Source organism: Rhinoderma darwinii, chromosome 4 (assembly GCF_050947455.1).
Source record: "Rhinoderma darwinii isolate aRhiDar2 chromosome 4, aRhiDar2.hap1, whole genome shotgun sequence".
Lineage (NCBI taxonomy): Eukaryota > Metazoa > Chordata > Amphibia > Anura > Rhinodermatidae > Rhinoderma > Rhinoderma darwinii.
Window position 1 is genome coordinate 199,280,941 of NC_134690.1, and position 23,685 is coordinate 199,304,625.

Sequence of the window (23,685 nt, forward strand, 5' to 3'; positions counted from 1 at the left end):
ACCTTTGGGAATTTTCACTATCAATTCACTACCATAATTTCTTTGTGTTGAAAGAGACCTTCTACCTATAGCTCCAAGGGGCTGCAATGGGGTGTCTTGTGCTTTTTCATATTCAAACCTATTTTTGGGACTGTGGGAGAGGGAGATGTTAACCAAGACTGTAAAAATGTTTTAAAAATGCAGATGTGGAGTCAATTTAATGATAGCATAATTTTTGTATGGCAAGGGTATGAGAAGTTAAATTGGAATGAACGTAACATCAAACTGACATACAAACACAGCAGATTAGTAATAGCTTTTTGGATGTCTCTATACAGGTATCGAGAGACGGGATGTCCTCAATGATGCTGACAGGAAAGGAACAAGAGTGAATTCGCTATTACAAAAAAACAAACTAATTTGGTGCGGTTTTTCGGCCGGAATTTCCACCGGGAATGAGGGAGTATTAGCTGTGTACTTATTTGCAGTGTATCCGCCCTGTGTGAACATACCCTTAGGGTGCATTCACATGCTGCAGATTTTGTTGCAGAATTGCTGCGACTGAAATCAGTTTCATTCATTTGAATGGGGTTGTTTCTGAACCAGGTGAATGGATTTTTGCAAGTTCCATTCAGATGATTTTCAGTTGCAGAAATTTCCACCACAAAATTTTTCGCGTGTAAATCCACCCTTAGGTGGTGCCGTTTTTCGGGCGGAATTTCCGCTGCAGAAACCTGTGGTAGAAAAAACCCCAAAAACTTTCATATGTACACCGGCCGTTACGAAGTCCCGTCTGAACTTTCTGTCAGAACAGAGCCCTGACTGACAAAAACGGAAACCATATGTGTCAGTCAGTGCTCCATTCCGACGGAAAGCTCTGATGGAACATCGGAACGGAGCCCTAACACAAATTTGAACATAGCCTAAGACTCAAATATTACATTTTGTTTAATGATCGAAAACCATTTGTTGTGTTAAATATTTTTAAATAATAAGATAACATATACTATGAATCAGTTTTGTCAAAACATTTGCAGTGTATGATATAGTAAATAAAATATCTGTCAGTTATTATAAAAATCATAGACTGAATAAAGGCAAGAGTCAATGCCATTCTAATTTGATTTTCTTTCTAATCTATAACCCTTCAATTTTCTTCAAGAAAAAAACAATCATTTTTAGATGATTTTTGTCTAACATGGGATTTTCCAATCAATATGTTTTGATCCCACGTGAGAAATAAAATCACAAATAACTCCATATCTGTGATTCACTGGCATGCCCCTGCAGCAAAGCATTGTCTATGCAACTAAACTGAATAACTTGGGCCCATAGTTAAAAGTTCAATTGTTTTTAAGGTGAATCAATCACTGCACATATTGTAAAAAATAACGTGTTAACGTTAATTTTTTTCATCAGTTGCATTGTATTTTTTAATTGCTCTATTTATTTTTTTACTTTAATGAATTTTTTGGGTGGGTTCAGAAAAAAAAAACAATAATTCCACGCCAGTTTTTTGTTTTTTACACCATGGTATAAACTAAGTGTTTTGATTGTGATAATATAGAATGTGTAATTTTTTTATTTTTGCACAATGAAAATATTTTTGATAGAAAAACACAATTTTTGTTTTTCCATCGTCGTAGCCATATAAGAGTTTTTTTTTTTTTTTGCGAGCCAGGGTCTAGTTTTTAATGATACCATTGTGTAGTGCATAGATCTTATTGATTGACTTTATTACTTTTTTGGGGGCGGGAATGGGAATGTAAAGTAAATACGTCGTTTTTTGCAATTTGTTTTTTACAATATTTGTCGTGCATTTTAAGTGATGTTTTATCTTTATTTTACAGGTCCTTACGTTTGCAGCGTTATTTAAAAAGATGATAGTCTCGAAACTGCGATAGTTTAATTGCTTGTTTAATGCTTTGGAATACATAGCATTCCAAAGCATTATTGCCTGTCAGTGTATCAGTGACAGGTAGCCTATTAGAATATGCCCCTGTCATGGGCTACTAGGCAAATAGCTATGGCAGACCTGGGGGCCTTAGTTAGGCCTTCGGCTGCCATAGTTATTGTAACGCTGGCGGCGGTCCCCGCCACTGGATCTCGCACCTTGCTCAGCAGCCTCAGTCTTCTGTCGCTCCTGGCATCTGGGTCCCTAGTGCACGCTCTGGCCACCTCTTAAAGGGCCAGTGCGCGTGAAATTCAAAGGTTACGTAACCACCCCTGCTGCTTCCCAGGACTGCTTAAAGCACCTTCACCATCTCCCAAGTGCCTGAGCAATGTTGTACTAACCCAGTGTTAGCCTGCGAAGGCTCCTGTATTCTGTATCCTACATCCTGAGTCCTTTGCCAGTGACCAGTCCTGTATCCTGAGTCCTGTGTCGGTGACCAGTCCTGTACCCTGAGTCCTGTGTCAGTGGCCAGTTCTGTATTCTGAGGCCTGTGTCCGTGGCCAGTCCTGCATCCTGAGGCCTGTGTACGTGGCCAGTCCTGTATCCTGAGGCCTGTGTCCGGGGCCACTCATGTATCCTGAAGCCTTTGTCCGTGGCCAGTACTGTATCCTGAGGCTTGTGTCTGTGACCATTCCTTTATCCTGAGGCCTGTGCCCGTGACCATTCCGGTATCTTACATCCTGTGTCCATGTCCAGTAATCCGGCACCAGCCTGCTTCCAGTAATCCGGCACCAGTCTTCTTCCAGTAATCCAGCACCAGCCTGCTTCCAGTAATCCGGCACCAGCCTGCGTCCAGTAATCCGGCACCAGCCTGCTTCCAGTAATCCGGCACCAGCCTGTCTCCGCCTGCCAACAAGGTATCATCTACCAGTGACTGTATTACATCTGTCTAGCCAGCAGCTACTCCGTTGCAGCGGAGTAGCCCAGTGTTACCACAATCGCATTGGACGTTACAGTTTTCTCCGGCCCCCCCACTTTAACATTGTGGGGGCGCCGATGGACTGATAGAGGGAGCCTCCTCCCTCTATCAAACTCCTTAGGTGCTGCAGTCGGTATAAACTGCAGCATCTAAGGGGTTAAATCTGAGTTCTTTTTTTTATCCCGGCTGTTAAAGCGAGATGTTGGCTGTGTAAAACAGCTGACGCCAACAAATAATAGCAATCTGCACTGTAATAGTCTGACAATTCGGGGGAATGACCAGCGAGTCATGATGTACTATTAAGGCGCAAGGCGGGAAAGGGTTAACAATACCATTAACCCCTGCCTCTCCACACCTCTGATGTCTGGTGAGTTCAGGGGAGGATGAGAGTACTATAGCTGCCAATATCTTGTATTTCTGTATCTGACATTGTTATGGGGCACTGTGGCTGGCATTGTGTTGGGGCACTGTGGTACCCTATTGCCTCAATATTACCCAGGAATTGTACAATTAAAGGCAAAACGTTTTTTTCTCCTCTTTTATGCTACAATTTATGGCTGCTTCTTATGGTCCAGTGCGTCTTATAGTCCGTAAAATACGGTATGTGAGATTATAAAAACTATATTGCTTGTGTATAAGAAAAATATAGCTCTCTTACAAAAAGATGGAGTTTAGAAATCCAATATATATTGTAGTCTATACATTACTTTTATTTGTTTATGGGTGAGACACCACCAAACACCACTCAAAACTTACCTCTGATAAATCTTTAAATTCTATGGAGACAGCAGTCTGTGATCTTCTTAACTTTGACAATTCAACAGATAACTGAAAACCATACTTGCCTACTAAGGCCCCATGCACACGACCATAGATTCCGTCCGTAATTACGAACCCAATCATTTCTATGGCCGATGGACACCTTCCGTTATATTTACGGGAAGGTGTCCGTGCCACAGAAAGTCTCCGCAAAAGATAGGACAGGTCCTATTTTTTACATTTTACGGACCATGCTTCCATATTTTATATCAGAGTACGGCACGCAAATGTGGTATTTGTCCAAGGCTGTCAGCAGCCGGCCGTGCCCATAATCACTGACTGTTAATACGGGCACAGTCGTATGAAGGGGGCACAGGACCGTAAAAATGCTACATAGTTGCGTACCGTAATACAGTCCGCAATTACGTCAGTTCTATTGGCCGCGGACACCTTTCCGTATCGCTATAGATGGGTGTCTGTGCTGTAGAAATTATGGAACATGCCCATTCTTTTGCATTTTACGGGCCGTGCTCCCATACTTTCTCAAATTACATTGCAAAGAAGTGCCCTGCACTTCTTTGCCGAGGCAGTCAATTTACGCGTCGTAGTTTGACAGCTGTCAAACGACGACGCGTAAATGACAGGTCGTCTGCACAGTACGTCGGCAAACCCATTCAAATGAATGGGCAGATGTTTGCCGACGTATTGTAGCCCTATTTTCAGGCGTAAATCGAGGCATAATACGCCTCGTTTACGCCTGAAAATAGGTCGTGTGAACCCAGCCTAATATAGAATATAGACGAGGAGACAGCACTTCCAAAATATGTCAGCTTTTTAATCACCCGTGCGACGTTTCAGTCCAGCAGGACTTTTCTCAAGCATGGACTGAAACATCGCACGGGTGATTAAAAAGCTGACATATTTTGGAAGTGCTGTCTCCTCGTCTATTTTGTCTATCTGATATTGGGGACCGCGGATCCGGTCCTATTGAGGCGTGCACCCACTTGTGGTCCAGTGCTGTGGTAATTTTCTGCTTTTAATATAGAATATAGACCCTGGAGGAAAGGATTTAACAGCTAAATATTGTCTGATATATTATTTTAAAATAAGTCTGAAATATATATATATACTGTATTTTTTCATGATAATGTTTTTTTTACTGTCAGTCATGTTGAGCAGTCATCCCTCATGTGTCTGCTCAGCATAACAGTGTGTATTCATGACTGTCGGCTGCCACCCACCCATAACTTTTAGCTGCATCACTAGGTCTCTTAGGTGACCCATCAATACAGCACTATTAGCAGCGTCAGCAGTCCAGTCAGCATTAATGTGCATCCCTATGAGACGCTCAATGCGACCTGCAGTCCACACAGCAGACACTGTAGGAATCGACAGTCATAGTACATGTCACGTGACATAATAGAAACCTGGAACGGAGAAGATAGCTAGGCAATAATGTGCCTGGTAATAGGGGTGGGGTCCATACAGTCAAATAGTCAGGGCCCCCTGACCACCTGGCCTGAAGCATAAAGTCTCTGTCCCGAGCACACCATCCCAAGAATTTTAACCTCTGGGCTCCTGTATAGGAATGGAAAAGGATCAAAAAGACATGCACACTTTCAGGTCCATGCCAACTATTTATTGGGTTCCTGGGAGATATGGAAGCAGAAGTCTGTCTGGTACCCATACAGTTCAACTTATGTGAACTTATATTAGCAGTGCCAGCAGTCCAGTCAGCATTAATGTGCATCCCTATGAAACGCTCAATGCGACCTGCAGTCCCTCACCAAACTCTCCCCTCTCCAATTTATCCTCAATGCAGCAGCCAGGCTCATATTTATGACCAACCGCTACACCAACGCCTCTACCCTGTGCCAGTCCCTGCACTGGTTGCCTATCCTCTTCAGAATAAAATTCTAACTTATTACTCTCACCCACAAAGCTCTCCACAGTGCTGCACCTCCTTACATCTCCTCCCTCATCTCTGTCCACCACCCTACTCAGGCTCTACATTCTGCCAACGACCTTAGATTAAAATCCTCCATAATCCGAACCTCCCACTCCCGTCTCCAAGATTTTTCTCGTGCTGCACCAGTCCTCTGGAATGCGCTACCCCAGACAATCAGATTAATTCCCAATATCCGCGGTTTTAAACGTGCCCTGAAAACACGTCTTTTTAGACAGGCCTATAACATTCCCTAATCTGACTCCTTTCCATGGCCCCCCTTTTAGATTAGTGATCACAATAAGATTCCCTCACACTCCTTCTCCTCATGTCAGTCATACACGGATACTGGCTGGTGACCGGCTCATGCAACTTTATGTGTACCACCCCGTGTGTATAAAAATGGCCGGACTATTGTACAGAACAAACACTGTTACACTTTGTGTCTCCTTTATTTCCTCATAGATTGTAAGCTCTTGCGAGCAGGGTCCTCACTCCTCCGGTCTGAATTGTAAATTAACTTTGTCACTATGTAATGTCTGATATTGTTTGTTTCATGTTCCCTCTAAATTGTAAAGTGCTGCGTAATATGTTGGCGCTATATAAATAAAGATTATTATTATTATTATTATATTACATCTTTATCATTATAGTAATGGGATGTAATGTGGCAAAAATCACTCTACGATTTAACAGTTATTATTACATTGGTGGAAATAATCTTCTCAGTCTATATGATATATCCTGGATTTGTGCAAAATAACATTTGTTTTGAGCATATTTTTATTTATTAATTATTATTTTTGCCAGGGTAGATATGACTAATATTTATATCCAGTTTGACAAAAAATAAGTTTTTTATAGCTAAATATATTTCTGCCTCACAATGACGTTTTAATTACATCGTTACAAAATTAACTGTCCATAAATGTGTTTCATTAAAGGGGCGGTTCTGACCACCACTGCTGATACAATGGCGCCCAATTGTATATAGTATTTATATAGTGTTTATACAGCCCACATTCTAAGTAATGTAACCATGCAAGGATAATTAGTAAATAATGAGTCCTTTCTTTAATGAGAAAACTGAAATTAGCATAAGTGATTCACAATGAGAAAATACAGTTCATGGTGGAAAAATGACAATAGGAGTTGTGTATATATAATAGATCTGTATAAATAGATGTAAGTAGTAGATAACTATATTGCACAGAATATGTCCTGCATGCATGTCACAGAGCTTTTTTAATCCTTACCTGGATTCCATTGGACCACAGTAATAGTAGGCCCTATATGCAGTTTTAGATATACAATACAATAGGGCAAAATTATACTGTCATGCTATTGGGGGCTTTTAGTAAAGAGAGGAGTTTAATTGGAAACCTCAACACAGTTCCTGCATCCATCATTATACAGTTAAAAACGATTAGACACACTATGCAAATCTTGACTTTCTGCGCTAACTCCATAAGGAGTAAGAGTGTATTGATTCACGGTATATTTTGATTTTATATTGATTGACTGATGTAGTGTGAATGTGAAACCATTGATGTGGATGACATGTGGATGAATACGAAGCGATTTGTTCCGCGTGATAGGCATATCAGTGGGTGATAATTGATACAAACTGTGTAGTGATTATTTAAAAAAAAGTGGAAAAAGTAATATAAACAAAGCACTGATGACAAATCATAATCTTGTGGTGCAGCGATCCCTGTTTTTCTTTCCTAATAGATTAAACATTTTTATCCACAGATATTTGGCAGATTATTAGAACTTTTCTTATCAGTGCACATCATGATTTTGGGCTATGCTTAACGTATCCACTGGGAACATATTCCGACGTACACATTAAAAGTAAGCTGTCACAAATTCCTTAAGAGTGGCATTCGATATTATAAAGCTTAACGGTATAGGTTAAACATAATTCATGAACTCTCATATCCATGTTCATGACATATTCGTTAAAAGGATACCATTATAGTCTATGGGTGACAAATGCCACTGTTGGGCATCAGTTTAACCCATACATCACCCATAGACTATAATGGCATCTGTTTAACCCCTTGGCGCCGCACCATTTATGTTTTTTTAATTTTGTTTCTTTCCATCCTGCTTTGCAAAAGCCATAACTTTTTTTTCCCATCAACATAGCCGTATGAGGACTTGTTTTTTGTGGGCCAAGTTGTAATTCTTAAGGTACCCTATAATATACTGGGAAACTGAAAAAAAAAAGTAGTGGGATATAATTGGAAAAAATCTGTGATTCTTCCATTGTTTTTTGGGTTTCGTTGTTGCGGCATTTACTGTGCGGTTAAAATGACATGTTATATTTATTTTGCGGGTCAATTCTATTACAGCGATACTAAATTTATATTAATTTTTTTAATGATGTATTACTTTTACAAATAAAAAACAATTAGTTAAAAAATAGAATTATTTTGTGTAGCCATATTCTGAAAGCCATAATTTTTTTATTTTTCTTTCTATGGAGCGACGTGAGGGCTTGGTTTTTTGCAGGGTAATCTGTAGTTTTTATTGGTACCCTTTTGATACCATGAATTGCATGTATTGTGCTATTTACCGGACCCTATTAAAATGAGCCGAAAGATGGCAGACCTTGGGGCCTTCATGGGTGCCATGACAACCATCGGCTGACAAAGGGGGCCGCCCCCTCACTCTAACAGCTTAGATGCCAAGGTTGCTAGTGACCACGGCATCTAAGTGGTTAAGTGGCCTGGATCAGAGTCATCTCTGATCCTGTCCGTTACAGTGAAGTGTCAGCTGTAGCATATAGCCAACATCTGCTGAGTATGCAGCAGGATCAACCCGTGAGCCTGCTCCAAACTCTGCATTGGCAGCAGTGAGGTCACATGTCGCCAAGAGGTTAATTTATACTTCATGCAAGGCTATTGAAAAGCCCATGATATATACATTTAAAGTCATATATCACCCTTAGACTCCCATGTTAAAAAAAAACATATACTGCGCAGTATGTTGTTGTTTTTTGCGGGATCCCTCGGGATGGATAAGTGTAGTCGGGATGGGCTGGAGACACTTTAAAGACCATATTAGGAATTTGCTTACATAACAATTCTCTAATATAATTTTATCAGAAATATTCCTTTCACAAGCAGGAGCAATACCATAATAATCTGTTGGGCTACAAGTAATACAAGTTCCTAGAAGGACCCATCAGCACATTAACAGTAGCTGTTTATTCTTTCAAAGTACTGCAAAGTAAGACTGATGTAAAACTGGTCAACAGATTATTACAGCCTGTAGCTACAGAACAGAGAGTGCAGGCTTTTGTATATGGCAGCCTGTATTTTGCTGATGGGTCCTAGTGCTCATGTGTGAGAAATTATACATTTCCTACAGTCCAGTAAATTAATAAATTGCTTTCCGTTTTAAACCTTTTCTAATAATGTGATTAGATAAGGAAATTGAAGCATTGCTGTTTCTGCCATGACTAAGGACGCTGGAAGCGTCAGAAACGCGTAGGCTTCTTCTACCTAAGATATTTCTCCTCACACCTCAGGATTTTACACCTTCAACCAAGTCCTGATTTTTTAGATTTTGACCAATTAAACTTGGAACAAGTTTCCATTTGATACGCATCCACGCTGGATCCATTTCTCTTTCCTGCTGTAGATATCTCCCTGCTCTGCTATCTACTAGCAACACTGTAGCTCCCTGATGGAGCGGAATCACTGTATGGCCGGGGATTCCGCTCCTGGAGCGCTCCCCTTCATGTCTCTGTCCATATATGGACAGTGACATCAGGGGAAACTCCTGAAGCAGAATCCCCGTCCACAGCGTTGCCGACTCTGTGACCGGGGATTTCACTTCATAAGCCAGTGACGTCACTGTCCATAAATGGACACAGATGATAGGGGCTTCTCCTGGAGTGGAATCCCTGGTCACAGCGTCGGCAATGCTGTGTACGGGGATTCCGCTTCAGGAGTTGCCCCTGATGTCACTGTCCATATATGGACAGAGACATGAAGGGGAGCACTCCGGGAGCGGAATCCCCAGCCAAAGGGGGATTTCGCTCCTTCATGGAGCTACAGGCTATCTGCAGGAAGGGGGAGGGGGTGCTATCTACATGGGGACTGTGGGCTGTGTGGCACTACCTTCAAGGGGACTGTGGGCTGTGTGGCACTAACTTCAAGGGGACTGTGTGGCACTACCTACAAGGGGGCTATGGGCTGTGTGGCACTACCTTCAAGGGGACTGTGGGCTGTGTGGCACTAACTTCAAGGGGACTGTGTGGCGCTACCTACAAGGGGGCTGTGTGGCACTATCTACAAGAGGGCTGTGTGGCGCTATCTACAAGAGGGCTGTGGGCTGTGTGGCACTGCCTACAAAGGGGCCTGTGTGGCGCTACCTACAAGGGGGCTGTGGGGCGCTACCTACAAGGGGGCTGTGTGGCGTCACCTACAAAGGGGTTGTGTGGCACCATCTACAAGTGGGCTGAATGGCGCTACCTATAAGGGAGCTGTGTGGCGCTATCTACAGGGGGCCTGTGTGACATTATCTACAGGGAGCACTGTGGCATTATCTACAGTGGCATGTGTGGCACTATATACTGGGGGGACATGGCACTATATACATGGGGGGTGGCACCAGAGGCGTAGCTATGTTCTCCTGCACCCGGGGCAAAGATTCAGATTGGCGCCCCCCCAACTTATTTCCCGACATCTCCTTCCCCCTCGCCATGTTTGCTTTCTCTACCAATCAATGAGGTGTAATTTTTTTTCACAATTTTTTTTCATGTAACTCGAGTATAAAAGCATTTCTACATTTTACAAGCTTTGTAAATAGCGCCACACTCTTCCCCCCTTGTAAATAGAGCCACATTCCCCCCTTTTAACCCCTTAATGATCGGGCCTGAAAAGACCTTAATGACCAGCTCAATTTTTCTGTTTTTGCCTCTCTGCTTTTCAGCAGCCATAACTTTTTTAATTTTTCATTGACGTGGCTGTATGAGGCCTTGTTTTATGCGAGAGAAATAGTATTTTTTTTCCCCACAGTTTGGGGGGTAAAAAAATATTTTTTTACGGCGTGAATATAGCAAAAAGCGATTCTCGGCATAGTTTTTCTTGTTTATTTTTTATCCCGTTCACGTTTCACGCTAAATAACCCATTAAATTTATTCTTCAGGTTATTACGGTCGTGTAGATACCTAATATGTGTAGTTTTTTGTTTTTATTTAGTGTAGGGGCAATAAAATTTATTTTATGCAAAATAAAGACTCTTTTTGGGACTTTTTTTTATTTATTTATTTTTTTTGTTACTTTTTTTTTTTAATCCCATTAAGGGATAACTTTATTTGTAACTTTTTTTTTTTTCACTTGTAATATATTAGCATACTCCTGTGTGCTAATACATTACACTGTGTCACTATGACACAGGCTGCTGATCGGGCAGCACATAGTGTGCCCGTACAGCAGGCAAACGGAACAGACAGCCCTGGGGTCCTTTGTAGGTCCCCAGGGCTGACTGCAGAGGGATTCCCCGGTGTTTGATCGCATCACCGGAATCCCGGGGATGCAATCAAAGAGGGGAATTCCCTTTGATCATGCCGCGGTCACGGACCGCGGTAATCAAAGGGTTAAACAGCTGGGGTCCGAATGTTTTCCGACCCCAGCTGTATTCAGGAGGCTGCTCTAAGAGCAGGAGCTGTAAGTTAAGGAAGGAGTTAAATAGCGCCACACTCTCCCCCCCTTGTACTTCGCGCCACTGTGAACAGAGCGGTGAGCGGTAGCCTACCGCTACCACTCTCCGCTCTGCCTGGTGTGACTTACCGGAGGAGCCAAGGAGGTCATGCGGCGCAGGCAGCGGTGGAGTTCCTTCTGACTAGGGTTGGTGACAGCGAGGGCCGGCCTTAGGTTGGATGGCGCCCTGTGCGGGACTCTCTATTGCCGCCCACTACACAAACCAAAAATGAACCACATATATGGACACGCTTGAACATATATACTGTACATACATAAAGATAGATATTTAGACATACAGGCAAATATACATACACACATTGAGGTACATATACATACAGGTAAATATATAGACCTACAGACACATATATATACACACACACACACACACACACACACACACACACACCGCCAGATAAATACACAGATAGGAACATATACAAATACAAAAAAGGCACATATATACAAGCACAAAGACACATTCACAAACAGACCCATATATACACACACAGGCACATATGTACACAGCACAGATAATGTAGAAGTGTTACCTGCAGTCCTATGTAACACCACAGATAACACAGTGATAACTCTCTGAGTATAGATAATGTAGTAGTGTTACCTGCAGTCCTATGTAATACCACAGATAACACAGTGATAACTCTCTGAGTACAGATAATGTAGTAGATGTAAGAGAGACAAACACATGCAGAGACAGACACACACACACACACACACACACACACACACAAACACAAAGATAAAGACACACACTGTATTCACACTACACACACAGACACTCACCATGTCTCCTTGCTGACAGCATCACGGGTCAAGACGGGCTGTGGGCGGAGCTTCCTCTCTGCTTCTCAGCAGAGCACAGAGTAGAGGCAGACGCTGAAAGGCTGCAGCACGGGAGTGGACCTGTCCCCTGACCTGAGTCATCTGACCTCATGTCACTGACGTGAGGTCAGGTGACAGGTAAGGTGACTGGACTGGACTGGTCCACTCCCTGGCCGTCACAGACCCCAGTCAGAACGCCGTAATTTCCTTGCTCTTGATAAAGCTGCTGCAGGTGTCCGACATACGCGGCGCCTATCAGCAGCGATCAGCTGCTCTTCGGCACCCCCCCTTCCCTACCACCAGGTTGCGCCCGGGGCACATGCCCCGCCTGCCCCCCCCTAGCTACGCCCCTGGGTGGCACTATCAACAGAGGGCACTGTGGTATTTACAGGGGTGTGTGGCACTATCTACAGACGGCACTGCGGTATTATCTACAGGGGGTGTGTGGCACTATATAGAGGGGCACATTTTCAGAGCCTAGACTACTATTTTGTGGACCACTGTGGTAAAAACTGATGTTAAAAACGGATGGTAAAAACTGATTACAACTTTCGACAACTGATGACAACTGATGGTTTTGTAGTAAAAATTGTTAAAAAGCCTGATGGCAACTGAAACATTTTGCATGAGTTTTTGCAACAGTTGTAATCACTGAGAGACAAAAAAAACTGATGCTGATGCAACTGACATATGTGAACGCACCTTAAGGGCCGGTTCACATCAGCGTTCGCTTTCAGTTCAGGGGTTCCGTCTGAGGTTTCCGTCGTGGAACCCTGCAACGGAAAGTAAAACGGAAACCACAGCTGCCGTTTGCATCACCTTTGATATCCGTGGTGACGAAAACATTGCTAATGGTTTCCGTTTGTCACCGTTCCAGCAGTTTTCCATTTTTTCGACGGAATCAATAGTGCAGTCGACTCTCTAGTATTTTTTTACAGTAGCCCATAAACATGAATCATCCTCATTATATTACTTTGCAAATACAGGGACAGATTTACTACTGTGTCTGCATCTTGAATGTGTAGAAAAATGTGCCACATTTTTGCACAATTTGGCACATTTCGTTTTAGACTAATTAAGAACAGATGTTTACAAAGTGTCTAGAAAAAGTGACGTGACCTAAAATGCGGCAAATTGAGCCAAAGTTTGCTAAATGAAATCGAAGCCAACCATGAAATGGTCTAATGAACAAAAAAGTATCTAACATGTTTAGCAAGATGCACTATACAGCTTGCACCTCTGTGATAAATTTGGCGCATCTTCTGACTTACTGGTCTAAGTTTATGCTGTTTAATTCATACACAGCTTAGTAAATCTGCCTCACTGTTTTAATGTAACTTTAAAAAGGGTGAGTTTATTGGAGACAGTTTTAGACTGCTCCCATTGTACTTGATATTAAATCCACTCCAAGTTAATTCCTAGTGGTGGCAGAAGGCAGGTAGAATTTTAGTATATAACTTTGACTGTATGGAGGAAAGTTGAGTGTTTGGAGCTTCGTAACAGAAATTTGGAGCTCTGACTTAAATGACAAAATATATTGTAACATACTTTCCCTGACATGCTCTCTAACTGCGCTATAAAGGCGCTATATTTATAAAGGCAATACACTGGCCTCATTGCCAGTTATACGGTTCCCTATTCTTTGTGTGTTCCTGCTAGTGCATTATTTGACTCCGTTTGACTTGCCTCATTTGATTATTCTGTGATTCCTTCTGTACTGCATACCTGGCTTTGCTACATCCCCGTTACTGAATCGTGGCTCGTCTGATTAGCCTCCTGACTACTGCTGCTGTATAGTGTAACCGGCCCTGCTTCATCACTGTTACTGAACTTTGTCTTGTCTGAATATTCTCCTGACTACAATTTTTTTCCCTTTTTGAGATACAGCTTCTATGTAGTCAGTATAAATACATGATGTATCTTGCGGACTGACAGCTTTGGTAAGCACTGGTCCTGCGTGTATCGATCACATCTAAGTTCAGGATCCAGCTATTATTAATCACATCTAAGTTCATTAATTTAATGGTATGAATCATGGGATAACCCCTTTAATCCCCTTAACTTGGTCTTTTATCATAATGTGGCCGTGCTGCAACTCACAGGTAGCCAGGACTGCGACAGTCACAAAAAATCCAGCAGGTTTAGACACCGCGATCTTTTGTCATGTAAACTGTGTCATAGCCAAAGCAATGTAGCTCTAACCTTAAAGGGGTTATCCAGTCGCTAAAAATTGATGGCCTATCCTCAGGATAGGCCATCAATAGCTGATGGGTCGGGGTCCAACTCCCGGGACCCCTGCCGATCAGCTGTTTTGAAGGGACCGTAGCACTCGTACAAGCGCTGCTTCCCCTTTATTTCTTCTTACTCACTGTGAATCGTCGACACGGATGTAGCGGCGATTTACAGGTATTGCAGCCTTTTCTCCCGTTGAAGTGAATGGGAGAAAATGCTGCAATACCTATGAATCTAAACAAATGTCTCACAGGGACGGGTAACTGGTTAGGTGCAGCCAACATTGGTGTAAGGCACCCCCAAAATGTCACAGAATAGCAGACTCGCTGATAGCATAGCATAAATTGAGAAAAAAGAGTCCTAAAGCTATATGTAAAGTACAAAAAATAAATTTTATTACATATAATTTACATATCGAACAATTAATAAAAAACATGGCGAGGTTTCTAAAAAAGAAGAAGTTGCATGTGGGTCACTCAAAAGTAATGTATAACCATGGGGACATGAGCATAATAGGATATAGATAGCACAGAAGCATACAAGTATGCAGTATGATAGTAACTAGTAAATAATTGCAAAAGCAGCTGCTATCTATTAACTTTGAATCTCACATTGCTGTGACTGTATCATTCCAAAAAAGAGGGGGATCCAATGCAGGAAACCCCTTACTCAAATACACATCCTGCAATTAAAACAGCATCAGTAATGCTCGGGAGAAAAAGACATCAAATCTCGGTATTATATGAATGTACCGTACAAAAGTCCCCGAGAGCAAAAGAGAGTACCATCAGGTCCAAGTATAACTGCGATATGTATGCAAGATGCGCAGAGTATGCGAGGCTATTCATCTGGAATCACCAGATAAAGCCAGGAAGAGTCCACTCACCCATAGTTGGAAAAGTAAAGATCGTGATCCACGTGATCCACGTGCAGAAAAGATAGCCACCCCAACGCGCGTTTCGCTGTATCAGCTTCCTCAGGGGGTATGATCTAGGCTCTATCCTGTCCACCTTTTTATATTGTCCCACGTCCCGAGTCGCAAAGAGGAGAAGGAAATGGAGTTCCGGGTGTCAGCCCTCATCAGTGGTCCATGGCGCATGCGTGAGATTACGTCGGAAATCACGAGACCTCGGTCACCGGTCGTCACGCCCAAACTGCGCACGCGCGTCTCCAAAGACGCGTCTCCATGGAGATCGCGCAAGCGCACAGCGGGCGTATAGACGAGAGGGGGCCGAGATACGCGTCCGACATCTCTGCTCATGCGCAACCCCAGAGATGCGGTCTGTGTTTTGTCAAAAAGATTTGTCTTTAATTGGATGGTGCTCCTCTCAAAAAGCCCCAGGTACTTCTGAACAGCACATTCAAAGGGTAGTTCCTATACGAGCAGTAGTATCTGCCTCGGATATTTAAGTTTACTCATAAAAACAGTAAACATAGACTTAATACAAAGAAGGGGAATTAATAAAAGTACATGTTTACATAGATATATATGAGACATAATAACATGTGAGAAGTAAAAAAGTAATGTAGTGACCGGGTAATAAATTCGTTAAGACCGGGACCAAAACGCTCGGACATAGGGGTGAAAGTTTGAAAAAGGGAAAGACAGGGGGGGAAAGGGAGGGGGGGTGGGGGGTGGCGGGGTGGGGATAGGGGAGGGGATAGGGGAGGGGATAGGGGAAGAAGAAAAAGGGGGGGGAGGGAAAGGCAAAAAGGTGCACACCAATAGATGAAATTTACATACTTATAAAAAATGGCTAATAGTGATAATAGTTAATATGACAGTACAATAAAAATACTGATAAGTGCAATAAGGAAATTACATACAAAACACTACAAAAAACATGTAATTACAAATATACATATGAGTATAAATATAGAGAGGCAGTTTTTCGGGGTCTCAAACGAAGAGGGAGGGAGGGACATCATCCCACAGTCTTACTTTGCACCATAATGGGTATACACTATTAGGACACAATATTCATTTCACATTCGGATGTCTGCTGTTAGTCAATCGAATGATCGTGTTTCCATTTGTTCTAGTACAGTCACGGTCATCCAACAGAGAACAATCCTCATACACAGAATACGACCAGATCTAAACGTAGACGTGGGAACAAAAAGTTAGTACAAATTTTTTTTTTACAGGTAGGACAGATGTATATTAAAATATAAAATCGACTAAAAACCGCAAGAGATTGCAGTGGATAGATATGATCTATAGGAAGGGAGAAAAGCTCAAATTTTCATTTAGACCAAAAGGGGTCAGAGTACCAAGGGTAATAATCCATCTGCACTCTTTTTGTGCTAGAATTTTAATCGCATTACCCCCTCTGACACCACAATGTACCATGTCTATGCCTCGCACTAGAAAAGTTTTGGGGTCACATCTGTGATGTAATTTGAAGTGCTTGGGTATCGTTTTTAGTAATGACAAATCGCTAACTCTTTCCGCAGCCCGGATGTCCCTCACATGCTCACGGACGTGGATCCTAAGTTGTCTGGAGGTAAGGCCAACATATACTTTTGAACATCCACATGTTGCGTAATACACAACATGGGTCGTACTGCATGATATGTAGTGTACGATATTAAACTGGCGTCCGTTTTTTACGGAAGTAAAAGAGGTTGTCCTTATTATGTTGGCATATGCCACACACTCACCGCAGGGGTAGCATCCCTGAATAGGACCTCGTGAGGAGAAAGGGTTAAGTTGTAGAGGTACATAATGGCTTTTAACTAGTATGTCTTTCAAATTTTTATTTCTTCTGGCCGTCATCTGAGGGTTAGTTTGTAGGGCCTTAGAAAATACAGGATCTGTATGTAAGATCGGCCAATGTTTCTCTAAAATTGATCTCATTGTTTGCCACTGGTTGTTAAAAGTGGAAATAAATCTAATATTATTATCCGTCTGATCTTTCTTTTTTCTACCTATCGGGTGTAAAAGGTTCTTTAGTTCTCTTTTTTTGGCCCGGTTATATCCCTGTTTTATACTCCTTTGACTATATCCCCTGGCTTGGAATCTTTCTTTGAGGTCTTGTGATTGTTTTTCAAATTTTTCCTCAGAGGAGCAGATCTGCTTCATTCTCAGGAACTGACCAACTGGGACAGCCGTTGTAGTAGAATATGGGTGCGCTGAAGTGGCATGTAGGAGAGAGTTAACTGATGTCTCCTTCCTATATACATCTGTCTGCAAAGATCCCCCTGTAGCTGTCTCAATGGTCACATCCAAAAAGACTACCCTGTGTCTATCCAGAGTATATGTTAATTTAATGTTGAATGTGTTAACATTCAGCATTTGCATAAAGTTGGTCAATGCTTTTTCTGTACCCTGCCAGATGATAAGTACATCATCTATGTAGCGTAGCCAGCACTGCACATGGTCAGCGGCATGGGCGCCGCCCCCCTTCAGAACCTGTCTCTCCCAAAATCCGAGGAACAGGTTCGCATATGACGGAGCACACGCCGCGCCCATCGCAGTGCCTTGCTTTTGTACATAGAAGGTATCCTTGAAAACAAACAGATTGTGAGTGAGGATGTCTTGAAAACAAACAGTCACAGCAATGTGAGATTCAAAGTTAATAGATAGCAGCTGCTTTTGCAATTATTTACTAGTTACTATCATACTGCATACTTGTATGCTTCTGTGCTATCTATATCCTATTATGCTGATGTCCCCATGGTTATACATTACTTTTGAGTGACCCACATGCAACTTCTTCTTTTTTAGAAACCTCGCCATGTTTTTTATTAATTGTTCGATATGTAAATTATATGTAATAAAATTTATTTTTTGTACTTTACATATAGCTTTAGGACACTTTTTTCTCAATTTATGCTGTAATACCTGTGAATCGCAGCTACATCCGTGTGGACGATTGAGGATAGGTCATCAATTTTTATCGACTGGATAACGCCTCTAAGTTTACTGTTATGACTAATGTCATGCTTATAGATTCTTATCTATTATATTACTTACTATTATAATCTTCCAACACCCACAGACAGGGCCGGCCCTAGGATAGATGGCGGCCTGTGCGAAATGATCTTTCGGCGCCCCACCCCATCATTAAAAAAAAATGGCTCATAAAAAAATTATAATGCCCCTTTAGTGCCCCCATACAGTATAATAATAATATTTAATAATATAATATATTACAACCCCTTCAAGGACACAGTATTTTGTCCTCTAATTGTGCCCACAGTATTATGCCATCTGTAGTACCCCTACACAGTATAATGTCCGCTTAGTGGCCCCCACACAGTATAGTGCCCCCCTGTAGATTTTGCCATACAGCCTCCCTGTAGACAGTGCCATAATTCCCCACCTCCTTTTTGTAGATCGTGCCATACAGCCCCCCACCTCCCCCTTGTAGACAGTGCCATACAGTCCCCCACCTTCCCCTTGTAGACAGTGCCATACAGTCCCCCACCTCCCCCTTGTAGATCGTGCCATACAGTCCCCGCACCTCCCCCTTGTAGACAGTGCCCCCAAACAAAAACAAAAATTGTACTCACCTAGGCCCCGTTCCCATGACGAACTGAGCTGCTCCATGATGGGACCCTGTAGCCTAGTACAGAATTTCCCAACCTTTTCAGACTCGAGGCAGCACTGGAAAAACAAAATTTCCTCAGTGCCCCCCTACCAAAAGTAGTTTTGAGAAAGACAGAAAGTGGCTAAGAACAAGCACTACACTCGTAGGGTATGTTCACACACGTTTTTTGTAAGGCAAAAAAAAAATCGACCTAAAAATTCCTTCAGCAACTGACAGCGTTGGGTGACATTTTTTTTTGTTTTTTGTTAAGCTGTTGAAGCGGATGCAAAAGACGCTGAAAAAAAAAAGCTCCAAACGGGAGCCACAGGTATTTTCTGCCTCCTATTAATTTCAATTGAAGGTCAGAGGTGGAAACCACTTGAAGACCATCAGCCCCCCACTCACAGTAAAATGACCATCAACCCCCCACTTACAGTAAAATGAATATCAGCCAACCACTCACAGTAAAATTACTATCAGCTCCCCACTCACAGATTCCCCCTGTAGGTAGCGCCACACAGCCCCTTGTGGGTAGCGACACAGAGCCCCTTGTAGGTAGTGCCAGACAGCCCCCTTGTAGGTAGCGCCACACAGCCCCTTGTGGGTAGCGCCACACAGCCCCCTTGTGGGTAGCGCCAGACAGCCCCCTTGTAGGTAGCGCCAGGCAGCCCCCTTGTAGGTAGCGCCACACAGCCCCCTTGTAGGTAGCGCCACACAGCCCCCTTGTAGGTAGCGCCACACAGCCTCCTTGTAGGTAGCGCCACAGAGTCCCCTTGTAGGTAGCGCCGCACAGCTCCCTTGTAGATTGCGCCGCACAGCCCACTTGTAGATAGCGCCGCACAGCCCCCTTGTAGATAGCGCCGCACAGCCCCCTGTAGAGTGGGCCGAACAGCCCCTGTAGGGAGGGCCGCACAGCCCCCTGTAGGGAGTGCCGCACAGCCCCCTGTAGGTGTGCCACACAGCCCCCTGTAAGGAGTACCGCAAAGACCCCTGGTAGGGAGTGCCACACAGCCCACAGCCCCTGGTTGGTAGTGCCCCACAGCCCCCTGGTTGGTAGTGCCCGACAGCCCACTGGTTGGTAGTGCCCCACAGCCCCCTTATTGGTAGTGCCCCACAGCCCTCTGATTGGTAGTGCCACACAGCCCACTGCCCCCTGGTTGGTAGAGCCACACAGCCCCCTGGTAGGTAGTGCCACACAGCCCCCTGGTTGGTAGTGCCACACAGCCCACAGCCCCCTGGTTGGTAGTGCCACACAGCCCACAGACCCGTGGTTGGTAGTGCCACACAGCCCATAGCCCCCTGGTAGCTAGTGCCACACTGCCCACAGCCCCCTTGTAGGTAGTGCAAGGACTACGAAATGACCCTGATAGATGGCGGGCAATAGACATTCAAAAAAGGACAACTGTGCAGGAGCACACAAAATACCCAGCTTTCCCAGCTATCAAATAAATGTGTGGAAATAAACTAAGATATAAATTTTATTTAGTCTGAGCAAAGGATTAATCCTTTTAGCTAGATTAAATAAAAGTTATATCCACACTTTTTTTTGATACCCGGGAAAGCTGGGTATTTTGTGTGCTCCTGCACAGTTGTCCTTTGTAGGTAGTGCCACACAGCCCACAGCCCCCCTGTAGATAGCAACCCCCCCCCCTTCCAGTAAAGATAATGCCACTGTAGCTCCCTGAAGGAGCGGAATCCCCGTGTGGCCGGGGGATTCCGCTCCTGGAGCGCTGCTTGATGCCTCTGTCCATATATGGACAGTGACATCAGGGAAAACTCCTGAAGCGGAATCCCCGGTCACAGCGTTGCAGGCGCTATGACCGTCGATTCCACTCCAGGAGAAGCTCCTGTCGTCTGTGTCCATGACGTCATTGGCTTCTCCTGGAGTGGAATCCCCGGTCATAGAGTCTGCAATGCTGTGACCGGGGTTTCCGCTTCAGGAGTTTCCCCTGATGTCACTGTCCATATATGGACAGAAACATCAAGCAGCGCTCCAGGAGCGGAATCCCCGGCCACACGGGGATTCCGCTTCTTCAGGGAGCTACAGTGGCGCTAGTAGACAGCAGAGCAGGGAGATACCTCCCTGCTCTGCTATAGTGCACCCCTGTAGATAGCAACCCCACCCCCCTTCCAGTATAGATAGTGCCACTGTAGCTTCCTGAAGGAGCGGAATCCCCGTGTGGGCGGGGATTCCGCTCCTGGAGCGCTGCTTGATGCCTCGGTCCATATATGGACAGTGACATCAGCGAAAACTCCTTCAGGGAGCTACAGTGGCGCTAGTAGACAGCAGAGCAGGGAGATATCTCCCTGCTCTGCTATAGTGCCGTCGCTACCGCTATAGCAGCCACAGCGGCTGCTAGCGGCGCCACCGCCCCCATGCTCGGTGTCACCGCTAGCAGCCGCTATGGCTGCTACAGCGGTAGCGACGGCTACTAAGTGAAGAAGCGCCTGGGTGGAAAGGCAACTGCAGTTAGTGTGTGTATCCCCGCTGGTAGTTGCAACGGCGCGGGGATACACACACCCGCTGGCGTCCCTCTTGCCGTGTGGCGGCTGGCGCCCTGTGCGACCGCACTGGTCGAACATAGCTAAGGCCGGCCATGCCCACAGATCAGAAACTATTTATAAAAAGTTTTGACAGAAAAATATCATGTTTTACGATTTCAATAACAAAAACTGTACAGATCTTTGGATCAGGACCATTTGCTGGCACCCTGCTCATTTAATGGATTTTTTTTTATAGCGCTGCTGCTTTCTTTTAACTATATATATATATATATACATATATATATATATATATATATATATATATATATACATATATATATATATGTATGTATATATATATATATGTATATATATATATATATATATATATATATATATACATACTGTATATAGAGATATATAGATATATATGTATGCTGCATTAATTAGGCAATATACAAATATATTGATGACAAATAAGTTAAATTTGTATGACTGTAGTTTGTAAAAATAAAACTATAGGGCTGGACACAAAATTATTAGGTACCTGCAGCAGATGCTGAGAACAGATTCTTAGCTTCAGATGGGAAACCATTTTTACAGATGTTCACCGAATCCTATCATATTTAGTTCAACATCATTACAAGCTCCCTTAGAAATTTTCCATTATCATTAATCTTTGCATATTCAAATCTCCCTGCGGCTTGAAAAACACCTGCTAACTTGCAATGTGATGCAAAACCAAAAAACAAATTCAGATATGCCCTATTTAAATGTCCTTATGGCAAACAACAATTGTCCTCAAACAAAGGACATGTCCAAATAGATGAAAACTTTATTTCTTTAGTTGTGATGATAATAAGATGCGGCCTTGACATTGATATTTTGTGTGATCCTTGGTCTTTGGAGAATCGCTAATTGTTCATCTTAAAATCTTAGAGAATATATTAGTTAATACTTGCAAATCATCTTGTTCATTACAACAGCCCGAATGAAATGCTGTTTTTCAAGGGAACTTTATTTTTAACTGTGGCAACATTTAGAAACTAATCATTAGTTTTGAAAGCACTACATCTTGGTGGTATATGTTACGTTTTTTTTTTTCTGCGCAACGAAAATACTAGACAACCAAACTTATTGATGGACAGATTCTAAAAATAAAATTAATTATGGAGATTCTAAGTAACATTACAAAACACCAATGTGAAAACACGAGCAACATATAATGAGAATTGCAAAATAATTATAATCTACAATCATAACAATGTGACAAGTCTAAATTTTTACTTTACTTTTACTTACAGGGGAAATGCAAAATCAGCTGACGCTGGCAGCACCAATCTGCAGGGCCGCCATCAGGGCAGTACGGTTGTTAATGCTACTGAAAAACTACTGAACCAATTTGGATGGAGTTAGAGGTCAACTTGAAGTAACATTTAGTTTTTATTTCATCGCAATCGGTTCACTCAATCAGAAGATTTTATGTTTTCAAAAATTAATTTACATTGCATTAGTACAACAACAATAAACACATGGAAACCATGGCAACCAATCACATTTTTACTTTCACTTTGTATTGTCTTGGAAAAATAGACACCAGTAGGTTGCTATGGGCAACTGCTCCAAATTTCATCTACACTGATTGTTATATAAGGGAGAGGCCTGGTGCCGATGTGTCCTCGCTCGTCCGACACGATGCAGGACCTGGGACAGGAAGTGACGTCACAGCGTGATCTCTTGAGAACACGCTGTGTGTCTGTGCACTGCCAGAAGCTGGGTGTTAACGAAGAGAAGTGGATGATGCTGATTCGTCAGCATCATACACTTTTATTCACAACGCCCAGCTAGTAAAACAAGTAAAAACGCCCAGATGTACACACATAATACACGCCCACTTGGACTTAACTTTAAACACGCCCAGTTGTACTTAGGAAAGCCTCATTTGCATAAATATAAAAATGGTCATAACTTGGCCAAAAATGCTCGTTTTTGAAAAAAAAAAAACGTTACTCTTATCTACATTGCAGCGCCGATCTGCTGCAATAGGAGATAGGGGTTGGAAAATCTGGTGACGGAGCCTCTTTAATAATCTTGGAACAACTCGAGCAATGCAGACATGGGAATGTGCCATTGCGTTTTGTCTGTAAAAAAGTTTGTCTTGGTGTTTTCGACAGACTACCTATGTCGGCTCTGATAACGCGATCACGAACGTTCGGGGGCCTCTTTGAACACATCATAACTGGATTCTTGAATTCCTCAATCCCAGGGTAGGTGATATGTAATACCGACCAATGCCTACGGACACTCTGTAGCAA